This window comes from Misgurnus anguillicaudatus, chromosome 17 (genome assembly GCF_027580225.2).
Source record: "Misgurnus anguillicaudatus chromosome 17, ASM2758022v2, whole genome shotgun sequence".
Taxonomy (NCBI): Eukaryota; Metazoa; Chordata; class Actinopteri; order Cypriniformes; family Cobitidae; genus Misgurnus; species Misgurnus anguillicaudatus.
Genome location: NC_073353.2, coordinates 24,806,784 through 24,812,783, shown reverse-complemented (window position 1 = coordinate 24,812,783; position 6,000 = coordinate 24,806,784). Strand labels below are relative to the sequence as shown.

Here is a 6,000-nt window from a genome sequence, read left to right as displayed (position 1 = left end):
TAATGCATTTTATGACAGTTAATGGGGCAGTTTAGGATGCAACCGTGTTAGATACATACAAAACCTGATTAATTACTACCATTGCCGCTAACAACACTATAATATAAATTATTATTAACTAACTTATAGTTGAAAGATGCGTGATAAAGCGTCGCTGCCGATGAGCGTATGACATTCACAAGTATCGCGAGAGTAATTTAAAAGCGCTGATTTAAAGTACTCTCGCGGCACTATGATGTCATATGCTGACCAGTGTGGGCAGCGGGTGGCGCATTAACTTAAGCACACGTGAGGTTTTGGCGGCGAAGCTGAAGGTCGTTGCATCTAGTTTCCTTAACATGACTAAACAGCATGCTGCAGTGTCTTAATCGCGTCTCAGCATGTGCTGCATGACAGGTAATAAGAAACATGTAAATGTGTATTTAAAAGTGAAGCAAATGTGGCACCGTAAATTTAATTAATTATATAGTAAGTGGCGGTTTCCTGGAACGGGCTTACAGTTAACGTTAGCCCACGACTAAGTTGTCCTAAATGAAATCAGCTTGCACGGAAATTAAAATAGACCAGTGCCATCGTTTTGTCTCAAGATGCACACAAGTAATGTTTTTGTAAGGTATGTTTGTTAAAAAACCGACTTAAATGTCGTAATATAACTAAGGTCTACTCCTGAAATAACGTAAACCCTGTCAGGGAAACAGCCCCGAAAAGTCGATTGCTACTGTATTTTTGTCAGTTCAACAATATCGTTTAGCATTTCCTCAGGTCCTTAACAACTACTGGTCCAGTGAGTAGGCCTATTAGTTTTTTATTTTATTTACAGACACATTTAAGTTTGTGGTATATATTCTTATATATTTTTTTATTATAAATGCATTTTATTATAGTAAAAAAAAGTAAAAATACTTTTATACGTATTTTGCGGCATTGATTACCATTACATTACCATTTTCACTAATAAATAACATGGTTAAGCTAGCGTTATTATAGCAAAAGCTGTTCATTTGTGGTAAACCATAATAAACATGTTTTTATCTTTTATCTAAACATCAACAATATTGAGCATAATTTCCACATAATTACCTTCCTTATTTTCCTTATTTTGTTTTGAAAAAATTAAAGTAAATGATATTTAGTAATATGAATATTTAGGAATTTTTTATGCATTTACATCTGCATCAGTTTCTGTTTTTAAAAGATAAAAGTGACATTTTGCCCTTATGCCCCTGCAGCGGTTGTGCTGATATGTGTGAAAAGCCAGCTTTCATTCTTTTATTTTGTGATTAACGGATTTCTACCTAAAATCATCCTACATAATGTAAAGAACGTTCTCTGAATATATAACCTTAATATAACCTTGTCCTCAATATTGACAGAATAGGGCCATGTCAAAGATTGAAATCAATGTGAAGTCAATGATTTAAATCAAACTTTGATGCTCCTAATCTCATAGATTATGAGACTACCCTGAATTTCAGAGACAGAGTTGCATATGGCCTTAAAGGTAACAGAGAATAGCTTATTACCTTCACCATCATGTTAATGCTAATTTACCGGTTAAACTACCATTTACTCTTGAGAATGCTTGTTCTACAGTATCTCTATTATCATGTGTCTGTGCCCAAAACAAGCCCATATCCCCATTAAGGCATCTCATTCAGTGCATCCCTTATTATGACACCAATCTGTGTTGAATATGTGTTTGATGGCTTGCATTGCAATGGCCTATTTAATATCAGCATGGCATTATCTATTATGTATTGTGTATCTTTTATATATGCCGACCATATGTAAGTTAATGAGAAGCACAATTAGTTAGTTAGGAACGTGTCAAGCAGAGAGAGCGTAGAGAAATAACAGGAATAGGTCACGGAGTGCATAACAGAGTTTCGAGAGCTCTAGTTTAAGCACATCACAAAAGGATGCGGTTTACGTTTAGAACTGAGAGTCCTTACTCAAATGCAGTGCTGACAAATTCAGGTCAGAGCTTCTCACTTGGAAATGATAAGAGTTTATTGTGGCTGGAGATTTGAGCACTGCAGAAGAGTATGAAACAAAAGCCATAATTCATTTCGAGATGCACTCGCAGACCCTCGACTGCATTTTTCGAGTTGTCGTTGTCACTGCGGGTCCTCCTCGCCGCGATCATGATTCGAAGATTAGAGGGCAATTTGCCGGGTCGCCATCTGAAAGAAGGAAGGTGATTTAACTGGGCTTTGAAAGGCAACAATCTAATCGCTCTTCCTAATCATCTTCTGTTATTTTCCCCATCCTTTTTTTCGAAGAATTCGACCTCTCTATGCTTAGATGGACACACACTCAAATGCATCTGTAATATAGGCTGTGTGGGAGCTCAAATAGTGGCAATTTGTGTGGCTATAAGCGATTGGTTGACACAGAGGCGCTGATTATGGGGTATAAGTGTTAGGTTCCGATGGACCCATCCACACTGATGCCCTGATTATGGATAATTTACCCCTACTGTGGCAGCATGGGACTCTACCCACGCTCCCATTCTTTCTCTCTCTCTCTTTCGCTCTTTCCTTCTCTTGTGCCTCTCATCTGATATCAGGAAGAGATAGAAAGAAAGGTTGTCACCGATTCTTCTTTCGCTGCTACCATGGCAGTCGTTTCTACGGAAATGCGGGAACTCATAAACTCACTATTAAATTGAATATCTGCAGCCTCATATTCTTTGACAGACCCGTGAGGTTTCCCCTATCCTTCCACCCTTATGACTACTGAGTAAACTGTAAATGATGATAGCCAAATCTCATGGTACGCTAGACGGCACGACAGGCCCCTCTCTTTGCTTTTTCTTGCATCTAATATACAGTAGCAGTGAACGTACCATCTATAAATTACCTAGTATGTGTAATATATAATCTTTTGTGCGTAAGAAAGAGGCTTGCGGATCAAGCGGAGAGCGTAGAGCATTAAATCATTTATAAAGCCTGCATTCAAACAGGCCGAGTGGAGGAAAGTAGCTTGAAGTGCATACATCATTTAGCAAAGCTTTGCGCCTACAACACCGTGACATCTGTTTGCATGCATTTTAGCCGATCTTGAACTCTATTCAAATATAACGTATAGTATTTAGCTGGGAAAGGCCGATGAAAACGCCTCCGTTGTCTTGCGTGTTACTCGCACGGGATTGTTACGCCCACAGTGAACACACACTGCCATGTTTGGCCACCATGTTTCATACATACGAGGGCAGAGATGTCTCTGGAATGGGCTGTTAGGGTGAAGTTGCAGCGGGGTGAAAGACAGTTGTTGGTATACTGGGAGAAATGGTGGGTAAAACAATGACATACTGTGACGTACAGTACTGTGCAAAAGTCCAACATTAGATTTGTTGTTTTTGCAATCGTATAGTAATGCATGTATACAATTATAAGCTAAAGTGTAAAGTATTTAGTGTGACCTCCCTTTACACTTGAGCAAAAACCTGCAGGCTCTCTTAAACCTTAATGACACCCTAATTTCTAATCTAATGACTTCAAGACTCTTTAAAAAAAGAGTTCAAGATGTGCTTAATGTCAAGGGACACTACGTGGAGCTCTAGACCTGTCACAAGAAGCCATTTTGTTTTAAAAATTGTGTTTTTTTGTACACATTTCCTGCATTTTCTACTTGTATCTTAATAAAAAGAGCAAATAATATGTATGATCATTAAAACTTATATAGATAGACTTCTGCACAGTATTGTATACAGTATGCATAAAAGCCCAATTAATGCAGAATGAATTTTTGCTGGTCGGTGTTAGTTTGGCATTGGTCCTGTCTTAATGAATCAGTGTTCAACAAAGATAGACAGAAGAATCGTACTGGTTAAGCTAATTACTGGCTAGGCTTAGGCTGGTTATGCTATGCTGGTATTCTGTGTCTTCATTTATTTTTCTATTTCTCTGGAAAGCACTCCAAGCGTTATTCATTAAAATTCGTCAGTTCTGCATTCCTCCAGATGCAGTAAGTCTTTAATACGGCAAGCATTCCTTTCCATTAGAGTGAATTCCTCTTCATCGATACTGCATTTAAATGCTGCAATCAATAAACAAATTATTCACTGAGTATGGCGTCTCTCTCCTGCTGTCTCACATAGAGTAGTTCATTAGTCCATGCCAATGCACTCTACGGTGTGGAAATATTCATACCAACACGCACAATGTTTCTATTTAATGTTAATTAAACATAAGGCCAAACATACACCACTAGTCTTGACACTAGTGCTATATGCAATAACTGTGCAAGAATGGCGTGCATAATTCAATTACATTTTATTACTTTAAATGTACCGCCGCTATATAGGTAGGCATGCGAGAGTGATGACATAATAAGTCTGATCTAAATATCACCATTTGGCTTTACCAACCGTGCCAAGTTGATTTTATTTTGATTATACATGTTTAATCACTTTGAACATAAAAAGAACAAAAGAAACCATGTTTCTCTGTAGAGTGGTAGATAAGGTCTCCACACCAGACAATATTTAGGATCCAGCCCCGGAGGCCAGGTCCCGCCAGAAAATATCAGTTACTCAGCAGAGCTGTTAATACCAAAATTAGCGTTTAACAGTCTTCTGTCAGTCAAGATGTTGATCGATTAAAGCTAGAGAAGAGCACAACAGGAGACAAAGTTATAATGGTAAAAAAAAGAGTTTATTAAAGTAAGTTCAACATTTTTACCAAAACTGATTGTTAGTAACATCCCATAAACCTTGGGCTTCCATAAAAATTCCCCTATTCATACAAACAAAACAGCTCATGAAACCACACAAACATGATATTCAATGACAATGAAAATACGTAAGCAAGGAAAAATTTATAAGACATATAAAATATAAAAATATAATAAATGAATGAAGAAATGAATAAACAATAATATAATTATAAAAATAATAAAATAATGAAATTGATAATAATAATATAATAAATAATCAAATAATAAATCATACGGATAACTAATGATTATAAAAAGATTATGTAAATAATTGATTAGAAATAAATAGGGCTGGGTATCGATTCAGATGTTCTATCAAATCTATCAAGCTATCAAATCGATTCGATTTCGATTCTCAGTTAAATTTTCAATTAGAAAACAATTAGAAATGTTTTTCCCAAAAATAAGGCTATTAAGCTCTCGTCTAGTGATCCCGATGCTAAAGAATAATTAAACCTCTAGAATTATATACATGTGCACGTTTTTATGAAGCACTGTGATGCTGCTGTAAACGATTCTACATTGATTTATAAAATTGACTTTTAAAAAACATAATTTAAATGGCCTATAATACACAATGCAGTTCTACAGTTTTATTGTATATTAAATAAAATACATTAATTTCATATTAATAATCCGATGTCTATCGTAAGCGCATAGGAACGTCCGAGAGAAAATAAAGAGTGGAAATTAATTGATTTAAAATGAAAGATATGTGGTTGCTTAACGCCCACTGGCACTGAGAGTGTGAGCTCCCCCTGAATCATATCCCCTGTTCAAGCGTTCTGGCGACGGGGCTGGGGCCCACCTTGGAGGGTGGGGCCCGTTTCAATTGAAATGGCTGAAACATAGGTAAGGCCGCCTCTGATGGGGGGAAAATCGATTCGTGACCTTTGAGAATTGATTTTGAATCAACTACGTAAAAAATAAAATAAATAAATATATATATATATATATATATATATATAAAAATCGCCCAGCCCTAGAAATAAACCAAAGAACACAAAAATAAAAACATTTTGCACGTAAGGATATAAGGAAGGATCCATCAGTAGCTAAAATATCCCATTCTTGAAAACCCAAGGGAAAACTTAAAATAAACGGATCAATGTTTTGGTAGCACCTTGAAGTTATAGTGTTTATACTTTATAAAGAAACTCAGTCTATAAATGGGCTACTTGACAGGAGAAAGTGTATTAATATAAAAAAGATGACACTTTAGTTTTTATTGGAGATCTCAGTTGTGTTTAATTTATAGGTATTAACTTCCACAAATGTTTC

The 6,000-nt window shown here is 36.2% G+C and overlaps 1 protein-coding gene across 1 annotated transcript in view; it reads left to right on the top strand.

The window, feature by feature from the left end:
- Window positions 1-259: 259 nt before the first annotated feature.
- The window catches only part of il1rapl1a (interleukin 1 receptor accessory protein-like 1a), a 191,069-nt gene continuing 185,328 nt past the window's right edge, over window positions 260-6,000 (top strand). The window contains exon 1 of the mRNA XM_055214892.2: window positions 260-396. The gene's annotated coding sequence lies outside the window, so the exon portion shown is untranslated. The remainder of the gene's footprint in view (window positions 397-6,000) is intronic.